The sequence below is a fragment of the Protopterus annectens genome, chromosome 8.part0 (assembly GCF_019279795.1).
Source record: "Protopterus annectens isolate FY-2018-M chromosome 8.part0, PAN1.0, whole genome shotgun sequence".
Classification (NCBI taxonomy): domain Eukaryota; kingdom Metazoa; phylum Chordata; order Ceratodontiformes; family Protopteridae; genus Protopterus; species Protopterus annectens.
In genome coordinates this window covers 954,217,325-954,233,850 of record NC_056741.1, presented here as the reverse complement: position 1 = coordinate 954,233,850, position 16,526 = coordinate 954,217,325, and the positions used below count along the sequence as shown (strand labels likewise).

The window sequence follows — 16,526 nt, the reverse complement described above, 5'->3', positions numbered from 1 at the left end:
TTATGGACTTTTCATCTGTTTTGCCATCTCACCTCCTGCCTATTTTTTTTTTTTGTAGATACTGATTTTGTACACGACATATACAGAGGTAAAACTGTACTCCATATGCACTGCCAAAAGGCTAATATAGTCCTGATATATAAAGCCAGGGCTGACAAAAACTGCGTTAGCAACTATAGACCTAAAAGTTTGTTAAACAAATCTAGCCAAATCTGTGAAAGGAAAATTGTACAAAAACTAACTGAAAAATTAAGAAAGTTGAACATGCTATGCTGGAAATAATATGCCTGAAATATCAGTATACTGACAGAAGCAAACTTTTTTTGGGGGGGGTGTTGATAATGTTTCAAGTATAATGGATAATGGGATCTGACTAGACATACTATTCCTTTATTTCAGCATGGCATTTGATCAGGCATACTGTCTTGTTAAACAAATTATAAAAAAAAAAAAAAAAAAAAAAAAAAAAACAAAATACCAGTCTATTAGTATTCATCATTATTTAGTGTTTATATCACGTTATCAAAAGATGAAAATAGCGAACGCTATTTCATCGGCCCCAAAACATCTAAACATGAAAATATCGAACATTCAGAACAGCGAATTTTTTCCCATGGAAAAAATTTGCTGCTCTGAAACACATGCACACAACACAAGCACATCAAACAAACAGCATCCACACACATACACTTAAATTCCTACATCTAACGCTACACTAAACTAAACATACACTATTATCTACCCACTCGCCTTAACCCAAACCCTAACCATAAGGTCCATCACTATTGCACACTCACCTAACCCATGCCCTAACCCTAACTCACTTAAACCGCCCCAACCCTAAAGTCTGTCACAATCGCACACCCGCCTAACCCGCGCCCTAACCCTAACTCACTTAACCCACCCCTAACCCTAACGTACAAACAATCGCACACTTACCTGAACCCAACCCATAACATTCCACCACAGCGCTAAGAATAGCGAAGCCACAGAAGCGGCCAACCGAATTCTTTCCCGAGGAAAGAATTCGCTGTTCTGCAGCTTTGCTATTCTTAGCATTCACTGAATAGTGTTCGATATCAGAACATTCAAAGTTTTAATACTTCGATGTTCTGATATAGACCCATTATTTATATAATTTTGTAGTAATACAATACAGAATTCAGGGTAAATTTTGACAATCAAGTGGAGATCTGGAAATCAATAAACACAGGAATTCTATAGGATCGTCTATAGGATTCAGCATTATTTAGGGTTTTATTAGTGACTGATCAGTTCCTAAGTTGTACTGGTATGTTAATTATACACATGATTAAAAATCATGTCATGCATATCTTCTGCTCCATGAAATCTTGAATGTTCATGTAGTATAAACTGAATCACTAAATGGGCTTCAGCAAATGGTGTTGTAGTAAATCTACAAAAGGTGCTATCATGATGTATGGTAAGCTAAAAGCTGAAAACAAACGAGGTTACTATGGAAGTTCAACTAGGTAATAGAATACAAAGATATAGGCACTCTTGTAAACAGGAAGTTATCTCCTAAATAACATGCAAATGAAATACACATAAAGCCAGGAGGATGGGTGCTCTCCTGTGATTCATTTCTATTAGGAATCTGCATATACGATATCCTTATTTTCAAGTTTAGTAAGACCTGTTTTAGAACTTCGTGCTAATGCCTTGTATCCTTACAGGAAAAACTTGAAGGATACAATAGAAAGGACTGTAAGACAAGATGTCCAGTTGAGTTTACCTGGTTAAATTCATTGCTAAAAGAAGTCACTCTGTCACAAAGACTATATAAAGAACTAGGTCTTTAATGAAACAACAGGTTCAAAACATGCAAGTCACCAGGTCCTGAAATCACTACTAAACATGCACACATAAAGATATACACACACCATATAAACCAAAGTGCACTTCATATTAGGGAAACCTCTGGTCACAATTCTCATGTGACATTTCTGTTTTCTTTTTTGAAAATATTTTTATTATATTACAGTTTACATAATGACATAGGTACACCTACACTACGTGAAAAAAAAAACAGTCGTGCCATTTTCTTTATTTCCATACAGTATGTTTTCTTTTAGCAACTATTGTTCACTCATACATTACTTAAGTTGCTCAACTCCTGCCCTCCCTTAAACCGTATTCCTCATGAACATTATTCTGCATGAATTTTTCCCACAAATTGTAACGTGTTCCTTCCCTTGTCTAAAGGTAATGCCTCAGTTTCTTTTATTTCCTTTACAATATTCACAACTTCAGATTAAAGGAGGTATAGGTTTTGATTTCCATTTTCTAGCAACTGCTTTTTTATCAGCCGGTAGCATTAAACATAATAAGGTCTTACTATGTCTAGACAATTCAGGTCCTGTGTCCCAGCTCAAAAGAATAATTTCCTTAAAATGATGTGCTCTGCTAACATTTCTGGTAAACTACTCTCCAAGGAATTTTTAAAATCTGGCATTTCATTACAGTCCCAAAACACTTGTTCCCAGTTTCCTGTCTCTCTTTCCCATCACACCACCAGCATTTATTATCTACCTAAGGAGAAAGTCTTTGAAGTCTGAAGAGGATATAAAATATCACTGCAAGACTTGCAAGCAAAAATCCTTAACCTTGTGGATTTTGTTGCATATGTTGGAGACATACAAATGCCCTCACAGTGTTCCTTTTAAATTGTCTTTCTAGTCTCTCTTATCAATCTTTTCCAACCTTCTCTGACTGATTCATATAGTTATCATGCCATATTTTCTATGCCTTATCAGTTATCTCTTTTAACAGCAGTTTTTATTCTGGACTCAATTAAAACGCTACCAAAGCTGGTCTTTCACTTGGTCTCTTTGCCTACACTGTGATATCAATCCCTAGAAGAGAAGGCACTGTGTAACCTGCAGTCTAAACTTGTGTTTAGCTTTATCAGAATATATTACATTTCCTTCTGTAGTTATTTTCTCTCAGTGCCATAGTTACTTTTCCAGTTTTCCCACAAAAATTCTACCCCCTTACTTATTTCCTATATCACTACTTGCAGTCATACCTTTCGGTAAAATCTAATTTCTCCATTCCCATGTTGGCTTAGTTCTTAAAATACTTTCTGCTTCTTTAGGAATTTGGTGTGGTTTTTGTTCTTCTGGTTAAGGACCTGCATCATAAATCCTACTCTGTCCTTTAGTGATTAGATCTTAGCTCCTTCATATTCTTAAGTTCTCAAAAATTATATATCAAACTATCCGGAAAGGGTTTTATCTCTTTCACTTTTGTGCTTATAGCACATTCCCAATATTAGCTGAGAAGACCAGTCTTTCAAACTGGTAACAATGATTCTTCCATGACAATCATGGCAGCATTTGCTTGCCAAAGTTTGAAAGAAATATCATAGATCAGTTTTATAAGTGATGCATTTGGCTAGAACAGAATTTGATACCTTTTCGATTCAACGTTTTCCCACTACTGCCTCAGCCTAAGGACTACTCTAAGAATACATTTCTGTATATTTTTCATCCACTATCCAAAACAGAAAACCATGAAAAGCTACCTGACTTCTCTTTATTAAAACACCATTTTATTTAGAAAGTTTTTACTCATCCAATGCTCTGCTTTTCTCTTCGTAAAGGCCCTACATGTTTTTACCACTACTCATCATCATGTTTCAGCAGACTATTCATAATACTCATGGAGGCATATCTGTAATGATTCTTTGATGTGGATCCAAATTATATCTGCCAGTTTTGGACCATCTCCTTTTTCTTGTTCACACATCTTTTGGAAAACAGTAGTAAATCTGGGATCTAACTGTAGTCCATGCAACAAATTAACTATTATCAGTTCTGGTGGTCAAATGAGATGTTATGCACTCCACATTCCTTTATGTCTCCCAGCATTTTCTTTTTTATTAATTTTCTGATAGCACTGGCATCTAGTTCACAGAAAATGACCAGTACATGATCTCTCATTTAAGGGATTTTCTCAAACAATGCATTCTGCATCAAGTTTCCTGTAAAATAAATTGACTATTCTGCACTTTTTCAGGTTAGAAGCATGTGACATAACCTTGATCATGCCTGTATTTCTGTCTCTCTATGTTCGCACATTGTGTAATTTATTTTCTGGAAGAACACAAGTGTTAAACTGTCACATAATATCTTGATATTGATATGAGGATACAGCTTTTGGTTATTTTGTTCTTATTAATACTGTATTATAATTATTGTCTGAACTTGTTTCTACATATGTTTGAGTTTGTTCTTATTTTTTATGCAATGGCAGGTCACAACTGAAAATAGGCCTCTAGATCCAATTTACTCACTTTAAGTAAATAAATGTGTAAGTTAAATAAAATAAAATTTCTCCTCTCAGATGCATGTAGTTATGGGGTCTCTAATTTAACTTGTAGTTCAGAGTTTTGCAGATTTAATAAATATCTTAAATTGCGAACCACGACTGCACATTTATTTGAACTGCTGCCTTAATTCATTGAGACACGTCACACACATTTAAAATAGCGGTATTTTCTACAACAGTACTCCCAAATCATATTCCTGTGTACTATTAACTAAATATCATAGCTAACATGCCAAACCCACAGTTGTAAGTGGCAAGGCACTTAGCTCCACATATCAGAATAGGATTTCTTCCATCAGAGTTCTTGTTAAGGTTTTTAGTAGGGGAAGGAAGGAAGGAGGGTGAAAAACCTATTTAGAATATAGTGATTTCACAGAAAGCTTGATAGTTACTACTTCTGCTTTAAACATCTGCATTTAATAGTGATGCCCGCATCAGTTAATTAATATTATCTGTTTAACAATGCAGAATCAAACCTAGGCGTCAATTATGTAGAGTACATACTATGCATCATACCTGGAAAATAAGTGAGATGTGTATATCTCTAGCTAGAACATCTGGCTGTAATTTTATTAACATTCTAGATAAGCACTTTCACTGTAAGTCACTTTGCTACATGACAAATTGAGCAATAGCTCTGAACAGCCGTCGCAGGTTAGTGTTAAGGGAACATCATTCAAAATACATGAAAAAGTGGTGAAAAAGTTTGAGTTTTATGCAGACCATCTTCCAAAGAAGAAAAAAAACTGGGGCAGAGTGACTATGCCCCACACATACTTGTATCTGACTTTGCCACTTACACTTGTGCCTAAGTCAGTCATATGTATAAGTCTAACCTGCCATCACCATGGTTGGCAAAATTTTGTCATGTTTCTGTTAAATTTAAAACCAAAAAAATACATATCTAACTATAAATGATGTGAGCCATGAGAACTGTCAGAATAAAAAATGCAAATACAGTTTGTTTACTTACTTGTGAATTAGGGAGAAAATGTTTTTATTACAGTCATCACTGATCGGGTAGCCTTGCAAAATAGCTAAGACTTTTTTCTCCATAGGCTATGTCAAGTTTGGATAAGTAGATCTAACCATTTGTAGACATGGCATCTTATCCAATAAACTGAAAACGCCCAAGCTAAACGTTACAAGGTAAAACCAATGAAATGCATGCATTATTTTGCGTTTAGATCAATACAAATACTTGTTTACATGGTACATAAAGAAAAAATGACCGCAGTTCTGCAGAAAAATATAAAAATATGTACCGCTATTAAACAGAACCATCAACCCTATCCAGTTAAAATTCTGAATGAGGTAGACATTTATTTAGTTTGGAAGTAAAATTATGCATCCCTAAAGAAGTAACCTTCTCTTGTCGTGATGCATTTCATTTTTAGAATGACAGAGTAAGTTTAATTTATAAAAAAATGTACTTACCACGGAATTAGAGATGAGTTCTGCCCATCTTCATGTTCTTGTGAGTAGGAAGAATGAATGTTCCTTTAAACCCAAGCTTCTTTTTTTCCTACTAGCAAACTGCAGTACCAGGAAAGGTCAGCCCCTGAATGAAACGCAAATTAGAAACCAAAGAACAGAAGTCAGAGTCCACCCAGGAGTACCAGCATGTATCTTTTTTTTTTTTTTTTGCCACCCAGAAAGAAAGAGAGCTTTTGTATAATGCAGTTCAGGGTGGGGTTAAGAGACACTTTCAGTTTGTGCCTTTTGTCCAATTAAAAGCTGATGTGCAAGTCTAAATATAAGGCTTGTCAAATGCTAGTAACATCATGGGCTGGACTGTTTTTTTTTTACCAGGGAAAATATCATCAAAGGGCAGTTTTGTTTGATGATGATTGAAAGAGAAAAAAGTAACTAATGTCTACTGAAACTATACAAAAAATATCACAACAAACAGTTGCCTTGATCAATAGTAAGGGGCAGAAGTTGAAGCAAAATTTCAAACTATTTAACAATAAAAAAATTATTTAAAATATCAAAAATATAAAATAATATGTGCAAGAAGAATTACAGATTACTTCTATGCATGAATCTTACTCAGAATGGCAGCTCTTCGGGAATGTTGTTTAAGTGTCTGCTAGGTCATCCTAAAAGCAGCAGGACCCTCAAACCCTTTACCATAGAATGGTGCATATCAGTAACTGGGTAACTTTCTGCAGTGGTACAATGCATGCTAATTCTCAGTGACTGAAATTAGTAAGAACATCACTATACATGTGCTTTGCTTCCCTTTCCTATATAATCTGAAAAAAAGTGCAACACTCACAAAAGCATCACTTAATACCATGCTTCCATACCTTGCATAAATTCTAAAAACTTTGTTGCATCAAGCTATACTGCACAACTTTATACGTTTAACTTGTGTGAGTTAGAAGGCGCAATGAATGTGATGTTGCTACAGTTTGAAAATTATTGGAAAATGGACAAACAACTAGGTAAACACTTACATAAACACATCCCTCTTACATGTACAGCAGCATCTACATATTTGATAGTTCCTCCCAACTTAGCTGTATAGCAAAGGAGTAAACTACATGGTAATTTCAAAGTGTGTGTGTGTGTGTGTGTGTGTGTGTGTGTGTGTGTGTGTGTGTGTGTGTGTGTGTGTGTGTGTGTATACCTATATGGCTATGTGTTTATATCTATTTATGCATATGTGGTTTAGTAGTTAATTGGGATATTTTCAAACACCTTAATGTTTATGGACATCAGCTGGGCTTAAAAACGCTAGTATAGCCAAACAGTCCATTTATACTGTGATGATGATGCCATAAGAAGCCCGAAACATGCATGTTCACAGTTAGTGGTGTTTGATTTTGTTAGTGTGAATCTGTCCATAAAGACTTAAAAAGGAAAAGGTACAATGTCATGGGCATTCAGAAGCCATATAGCTGAAACATTTGATGTCCTTAAGGGGTCATTTGCATATATCCCATGAGCCTCTATTACAGGAGGTTTAGGGCATCATGCAGTGAAAACTCTAGTTTGGCCAGGTTTTTCTTGTAGTTTTTACAATATATACATACACACACACACACACACACACACACACACACACACACACACACACACACACACACACATACACACAAACACACACACACATATATATATATATACACACACACACACACACACATACACATATATATATATATATATATATATATATATATACATACATATACACAAACACACATACATACATATATATATATATATATATATATATATATATATATATATGACACAATCTAATATTCTCCGAATTAGACTATAAAACATCAATCAAAACTGCTAGGAGTTGTTACATGTAAGTGGCAAGGGGAGATAGATATGGGGAAACAGTGGGGCTTGCCCCCTGAAAAATTATGTTTGTTTTTATGTTGTGCTTAATCACTGTATTCTTAAATACATTTGTACAAGTACTTTGGACTCTGTGCTTTTTTGTTCAAGGACTATATCTATATCTATATCTGTGTGTGTGTGTGTGTGTGTGTGTGTGTGTGTGTGTGTGTGTGTGTGTGTGTAGATATAGTCAGACAGAAAGATGGATGGAGATATATATATATATATATATATATATATATATATATATATATATATATATATACATATATAGTTTATATCTGCATCCATAACTATATATATTTATATACATATATGTTTGTATATATATGTATATATATATATATATATATATATATATATATATATATATATATATATGTATATAAATATATATACACATACATATCTATGTATCTCTCTCTCTCTATATATATATATATATATATATATATATATATACATATATATATATATATATATATATATATATATACACACACACACACACACACACATAGATATAGATATATATGTATGCACAAACACACACACACACACACACACACACACACACACACACACACACACACACACACACACACACACACATATATGCATACACAGACAAACATTATGGAAGGCAAAGAAGCTGAGATCACCAGTCTTATAAAAATACAGCTTTAGTCATACAAATAAAATTTAATGCAATTTCTAGTTTCATCTTCATGGTCTTCATTCACTTTATTTTTTTCCCTGATCTCAAAGCTCTGAACACCCATTCACATTTCTCAAAGGGCAAATGCTTGTAACTGGGCTTTTACCCACTTATTTTTATATTACATTCATTAGTTTATTCCTTATCTCACTAACGCAGCCAGGTATCCTTCTATTCTTAAAAAAAAAAAATGTTGGACACTATTTGCACAAGTATTTACACAGATATAGATATAGATACATATTTACACACACACACACACACACACACACACACACACACACACACACACACACACATATGGATTTACTTACCAATATCGAATAGCACTAATATCGATGTGAATAATGTCAACACGAAATAATTGACATTATGCATATCGGCACACAATTAAGCATGTGCCAAGCATCAATCTTGGCACATGCAAAACCTTAAAACAAAATTAAAAAAAAAGCATAACTTTTTGCACCCACCACACCCCCTCCTAATTATATATTCTAATTTTCTAGATCACACAGTTCTCAGGAAAAAGACCAAATTCCCCAACCCCTAGAACTGTCTAATCTGTGCTGTTGTCAATAACGGTTGATCATCTGTTTAGTCATCCAAATTGCATCAAAACAAGTGCCGTTCAACTGTTTTAAAAGTAGCAACTTCCATATCTATCTGTCTATCTACAATGTGTGTGTGTGTGTGTGTGTGTGTGTGTGTGTGTGTGTGTGTGTGTGTGTGTGTGTGTGTGTGTGTGTGTGTGTGTGTGTGTGTGAGTGTCTGTATATGTATATCAAGCATATAACATGTTTGAACCTCATATCGCCGAGACCATATATTCAAACTTGTAAATGTTCGATCAGACTGAATGGAGATCTCCGTACAGTGCGGAACGGGAAGATTTCCCTTTTCCGCAATATAGTGCGATCTCAGAGTTGGTATATTTAAGTAAGGGGGGTGTGAGGGGAGGAGCCCCCCACATGGGGGGAGTAGGGGGGGTGTAGCCCACCTGCTACAGATGTTTAATTTTGTTTTTTGTTGTTTTTTCTTTTTTTACCTCAGTGTTCGAACTATTACAAGTTCGAACATATGGTCTCGGCCATATGTGGTTCGAACCTGTAATATGTTCGATCTACTGAAGTAGATCCATATAAATATATATGTATGTATATATATATATATATATATATATATATAGATATATATAGATATATATAGATATATATATATAGATATATATATATATATATATATATATATATATATATATATATATGGGTCTATGTTCTTTACTTGAAAGTACAGTTCATCGAACCTTACTTCTGCAAACTGACTTCTGCGAAAGTGCATTTTGTTGAAAATGCACTTTTCTGAACAAATAAAAAAAACTAAACATTAAAAAAAAACATTAAACAATGATATGCACCCTTGCACCCCCCACACCCACCTACTTTAATATTCTCACTCTGAGACTGCACTACAGTGGGGAAAAGGGAATATTCCCTTATCCCCACTATACTACGATCTCAACAAGAGTTTCCCTAGTTGTACAGCAACAATATACATTGATGTACAACTAATGGTACATGCTAACGGCATTTTTCTTGTTTGTTTTCTTTAGCGAAAGTGCATTTTCGACAAAATGCACTTTTGTTAAAGTAATTTTGACAAAGTACGGTTCGATGAACCGTACTGTCGATAAAGCAACAAGGACCCATGTGTATATGTATATATATGTATATATATATATATATATATATATATATATATATATATATATATATATATATAAACACACACACAATATGTATATTTTATGTATGAAACATGTCTTAATCTAAAGTTAATATTATTAAATGCATTTTGATCTAAAAATTAATATTATATGTGTTAATATCAAAAACATTATAGAATAATCTGAAGAAACCTGGGTTTTTCCGCAAGGAATCCAGAAAAGAGGAATCTGGCTTAAAACACCTTTGAAGTGTGTTAAACCTGCAATAAGAGATTTTGTCTTCTTCTTTTTTTTTTCCTTTGAGGAAATAACAAAAAAGGTTATTGATATTGTTTCTGTTTCTTCACCTGTATTTACAAAAGTGTACACAAGTATTGTTCCTTCTGATCAATAAACCTTTATGATTTTGTGGATTTGTGGTCTATGCTGCAAGTTTTATACCACACTGCAGAATGCAGTAGGAATATTAGGCACATTTTTCCAGTCTAAACAAGATTACATGTTTTGTCACCTGAAAGGCCATTAATTAAGCAAATTTGTCCCCAGTTAAAATGCAGCAATCCTGTACTGTGGGTTATGGGTCTATAATAGTTCGCTGAAATGTTATTCTGGCAAATACCTATGCAACAACCAATAATCAGCCAAAATTGTGTCAGTGGTATGCTGAATTTACAAAAAGCAATTAAATAGTTGCCCAAAGCACAACGGACCAACTTGTAGTTGACTCAAACCCACCCAAGTAGGGGGCTTTGCCCCCCACATCCCCAAATTGTATATACCAACTCCAAGATCGTACTACAGTGGACAAAAGGTCAAAGTTCTGCAGTTGTCTGCTGTGGTTTGGTCAACTATTTCATTGCCCTTAGTAAATTCAATGAATTGCTGAAGCGATTTTTACTGATTACAGGTCGATGGATAGGTGTTCGCCAGAATAACATTTTGACAATGGATATAGACCCTGGGTTATAAGTTTCAAGTGGTTTTTGCATGTATTTATTTTGTGCCACAATGACAAAAATGAATTATCGGCTTCAGTCTGTTGATGATGCAGCTGAGGTTGTGGTTGTGAGTGACAAGTGCATGGTAATGACAAAGACTGGTTAACCTCAAGGTACTAACCACAGATGAAGACATCAAGACATAGTTTATTGTCTTCCTATGGTATGCCTACCATTAGGCATGCAACTGGAGTGATTAGACTAAAATCTTCACAACCCAATTAATTGATGAACTTGGAAATGCCTTTGTAGACATGGAAGGGACTATGTTAAAATTAAAAAGGCACTGTTACTTTAACATTTTGTCACCTCTGAAACACAAGCCGACAAGTTTCATAGCTGGATATCTTCTTAATAAAATGGTAAAATGTCAATTATGTGATGTAAAGCATGACCTTAAATTACCTTCAGAAACTGAGGGTCAAAATACTAAACAAAAATGATAGAAATTTTAGCCACTGATTATTTTAAAAAAGCTCTGCCTGCTGCTTTAAGTGCTGTTTCACACTGACCCCAAAGACACTGAAAATGTTGTTAAACTTGTAGAGAGAGATTGCTGTAGGGTAAGCCTGTGTTAAGTTCTGATAAACAGAAAATATTAATTGCATGCATACTGTATTTCAAATATAGGAAATGGGGTAATATAACTACATTTTGTACTAATAATGATCCCTCTGATATACCTGTAAAAACTATAACAAGGAAAAGCATTTTACTGATGATATTGAACCTATGGGATGTGATAAATTGTCTGCAAGACTAGCTGACAAACAGTTCTCTTATCATGTGATTGCAAAAGTAATCCTAATTGATGGCAGAAGATCTGCAAAGGTTACTAGACTGAGGCAGAATAGTTACATGCACATTATGTTTGTAAGAAAAGACCCAATAAAGACAGTCAGAGTAGTTTGCATTCATGGAGATCAGAAGCTGTATTTTATTACTCAAGTAGAAATACAAACTGGGTTTGAAACTGCAGTTCATCTTGTTACTTCGATTTGCAATCTAACACATGATATGACAACAGGGGAAGATTTTTCCACCTTAAAGATTTGTGAAGGCAATGGAAAGAAAATAATCCTTTAGAAAAATCATGTTATTAGTATGTGAAAGGATATCTGCAATTGAAAAAGCCTACATATATATGCCTAACCTGGAATGGCTGGGAGCAGATGCCAAAGATATTCATAAGAAGGTGTAAATTGAACAAAAGATCAAGACACAGTGTTTAAAAGACATAAATATGCAAAATATCAGCTAAAGGCATATACAAAGGAATACCTTATACCATCTAAAGAGATATGCCAGTATATACATGCAGCAGAGTGGACTGTGTCAGCAGAATCAGGAGAAGGAAGAGAATTAAAGAATAAAATACTGCAACCTATAAGTATTACAAAACAGGTAGTATACAACATTGAAGCATGCGTGTATTGCAAAGCAAGTATAAAAATTACTAGCATAACCGAAGAGAAGGAGTCACTCATGGAAAAGGGTCGATTCCAAAGGAATGAAGTCAGGGAGTATGGAAAATGCAGTACCTTGAGCACAATTCTAAAAATAGTGAGGAAATAAAAGCAGAAAGCTTTAGAAATGGAGAATTTTAATCTGAAAATTAGTGTTGATAAGGAGAAACTTATTAATAGGAAAAAGTTTACTGGTATAGTTACAGACAAAGAAGCTATATGGTGTCAGAGTTCTGAACCAATTCATATCATTGCAACACTGAAAACTCAGTTCTAGGTGACAGGTATTATAAATATGAGAGAAAATAAAACTATAGAATAATTTGCTGTGAAGTACACTTTCCAAATGGTAAACTACTTATAGAAGAGAAGGAAACTGATGGAGAAGCCTTCATACATGGTGAGACAGAGGAGAACAAAACCAAAGAAAGAATGAAAAGAAAAGGGAAGACAGTATAACACTGAACAGGATCCTGATGCTATTCCCATTGAGCCAAAATATAGAAACCTTAAACAGCAGAAAAACAGCTGTATGCACCAAGTTCATAAAGTAAAGAGCAAGAACAAAATGAGGTAAAAACTTCAAACTATGCTGAGGAGCTTTCTTAGTAGAAGACAGGTCAGAATGTCCCTGAGGAAACTCCAGCATTGGTTGGCATACAGCTAAGGGAGATTAACTTTAAAAAGCCATGGAAGGAAGACACCACTTTAAGTGAGCAAGGGAGAAATACATCTAGAGTTGTAAGGGAAGACGCTTGAAAAAAGTCTTCCCACTTCTTACTCAAACTGCGGGTTACGTAATGATTTATTGTACAAGTAAGGACAGAGATGAAATACACCTATTAGTGCCCTAACTTTTCAGAAAACTATTGATAACAATGACAGAATCATCTACTAGGCAGACACCTTAGAATGAGCAAGATGAAAGCAGTGTTCCTTTATTAAACTCATGCATAGAATCTTCTGTGCAAGATTCACAACTGATCACATCATAGTCAAGAACAATGAAGATGAGGACTGCAATGAAAGCACCTCCTCCCCTAACTCTTTAAAAATCGTTTGATTTCAATGTGTATTATAGAGGTGTCATTTGAACATATTGTTATGGACATTGTTTGGTCATTGATAAAATGTGCAATGAGTTTCAATATATCTTGTTTATTTCTGACTATGCAACTAAGTACCCAAGGCTATCACCTTAAATATAACTACTACCAAATCAACAGTTAGGGAGTTCTTACTATTTTCCATAGCTTGGATATCTAAGGAATTACTCACTGGCCAGGGCACTCTATTTATTTTCAGAATAATGCACCTAATGTATTTATTTTCAGAATAATGCACCTAATGTGTCAACACTTTAATATCAAGCAATTAAAAACATCAGTGGATCAACCCCAGATAAAGGGATTGGTAGTGATTTTTTCCAAATATTAACATCCTGAGAAAAGTTAATGAGCAAGATTGCAAATAAAATCTGGGATCATTTAATAACATAAGTCCTGTCTACCATTAGAAAAATATCACATGCCTAAATGGGATTCAGTGTTTATATGTTATTATTTGGTAGACACACCTGCAAATTGATAGATTTTGCCAGAGAAAATTAGGAATAGGAGAAATCCCAATTTAAAGTGTCACAAAACACTTTACTGACTTAAGAGACATGGTGAAAGTGGTGATGCCAGTCAAATGAGAGCATATGGAAATACACCTAACTACCCAAGAAGGGGTACATACTTGAAATGAAGCACAAAGGATTTCAGAGCTGGAGATCAAATGCTAGTTTTGTCCTTTTCTCAGGAAACAGGTTTCTGTATAAATGGCAGGATCTATTTGAAATAGTGGAAAGCTTAGATGCTATAAACTGCAGGTTATATAGATAGACTGGGAAGAGAAGGCCAGAAGAGATATTCCATATCAACATTTTGAAACCACAGAAAGAACTGCAGATCTGTGTAGATAGCTTGGTGACAGAAAATAATGGAACTAATAGAGCAGCGAAACTGAGCTCTGTGACTTCAGTGCAGATATGTGACACACTATATAAGTGACAGAAGCAAGAGATAAAGGGGTTTCTAGGTGCACCTGCAATCTTACACAGATTAATGGACAGAGCCCTAAATCCTCAAGCCAAATACACCACTGGCTTACCTAGACAGTGTCATAATATATTCTGGGAACTTGAATCCCTATCTAACCAAGGTGCAAGTTGTGTTAATCTCTCTAAGACAAGACTGGTTGTCAATATCCACAAGATCAAGCTTGGTATTAAAGATGTAAAATGTTTAGGATATGAGAAATAGTCAGTCCCAAGAAAGTGAAGCTAGAAACAGTGAGGAGTGGTATATTCAAGGCACAAAGAAACAAGAAAAAATGTTATTGGGGTTTACTGGGAAGAAGTGAAAATGTTTACCCTATTTTTTCATCTATAGCATGCCATCTTACAGATATGACAATGGGGAATATGTAACTTAATGTAAAATAGACACTAAGCACAAAGAATACTTTTAAGCAGTGAAAAAACTGTTAAATTCACAGAACATGTTTTAGCATCCCCCACAGTCATACAATCCATACAGATAAATTACAGACAGCCCCAGGGGCAGTGGTCTCGCAGGACTTTGATGGGGAAGAACACCCTACATGACTGAAAACACAAGCTGACTAAAGCAGAGACCAGGTATCATATCTGGCATTAATCACCAACTAACCACATGGCTGCAGAATGCCCCCAGTGACTTGCTGCTCTGGAGGACCTTGACAAAGGCAAAAGTAGCATCTAGCTACTAGGAAGGGAACATAACAATGTTTGCTGTTGGTGGCAACTGATTCCAGCGTCCAATTTTTTTCCCTTAGAACAACAGGGAATGGAGAAGACATCATACTACAGCTGCAGTATTTCAGGACCTCTTTGTGTGGGAAGGGACCTAATTGGGGGTAGCATTTTTTTAGGGCAGTATGAGTAAACAGAGAGGACATCCTTTCTAATCCTTGCAAAAGTCAGGACCTAAATAGTTACAGCATTTGGTTGACTTCCACTTCATCTTTTAATGCTTCATCAAGGAGGAATGACTACCTAGCAACTGTCACTGTATGGGTTTACCCATGTGCTCTGACCTCCTCCAACTCCCCAAGGACATGCCATAGCTGAATTCACATTCCTCAAGTCTGCAGAAAAGTAAATGTGCAGTCTGTGTGTGTGTGCATGTTTATCTTGCTACCTGGCTTGTCAGAGACAATTTCAAGAACAAAGCAGCTAACACCAACGTAAAACAGAAAACACCTTTAATAGTAGCAAAGCTTTTGGATATCAAGTATCCTTCCTCAGTGATTACAATTCAATACAAAAAGCACAGTTTAAATATATTCATCAATTAGTTAATTAAGTCACACAGCCAATCAAATAATTATATCAATCAACTCTTAAAAATCTTTAAAAATACATACAATATATATTGTATAATATCTATAAAATTCATAGAAAATTTCATATTGAGCAACTTTATACTAAAGCAGAAACAGCCTATTTGCCTACTACATCAAACAGCCTTTTGTTTTAATTTTGAAACAGGTTTTATAGAAACCATTTGATTTAAACCTGGCAAGTGCTCAGCCTGTAAGCGTAATATCCATTGAAGTTCTATGTTTTCTAATTGTGTGTTAACATCCCCCCTTCTAAGTGATTTAGTCATGATTTCTATGACCCTAAATCTAAAACTATGAGATGGATTTTCTTGAACATGTTTCGCTAGGGAATTATTTAATATTTCCCTTCTTATTTCCGAGTTATGCTCAATAATTCTGTCATTGAGACATCTAGTGGACTTGCCTACATAAAAACATTTGCATTTCATGCAAGTAGCTAAATATATGAAGTTGCTAGTGCCACAAATTGCTGA

The 16,526-nt window shown here is 34.8% G+C and overlaps 1 protein-coding gene across 2 annotated transcripts in view; it reads right to left on the bottom strand.

Moving 5' to 3' along the window:
• Nucleotides 1–5,979, bottom strand: part of MAG (myelin associated glycoprotein) — a 2,406,588-nt gene extending 2,400,609 nt beyond the window's left edge. For both annotated transcript variants that reach the window (XM_044080483.1, XM_044080481.1), the window contains exon 1: nt 5,791–5,979. The gene's annotated coding sequence lies outside the window, so the exon portion shown is untranslated. The remainder of the gene's footprint in view (nt 1–5,790) is intronic.
• Nucleotides 5,980–16,526: the final 10,547 nt, after the last annotated feature.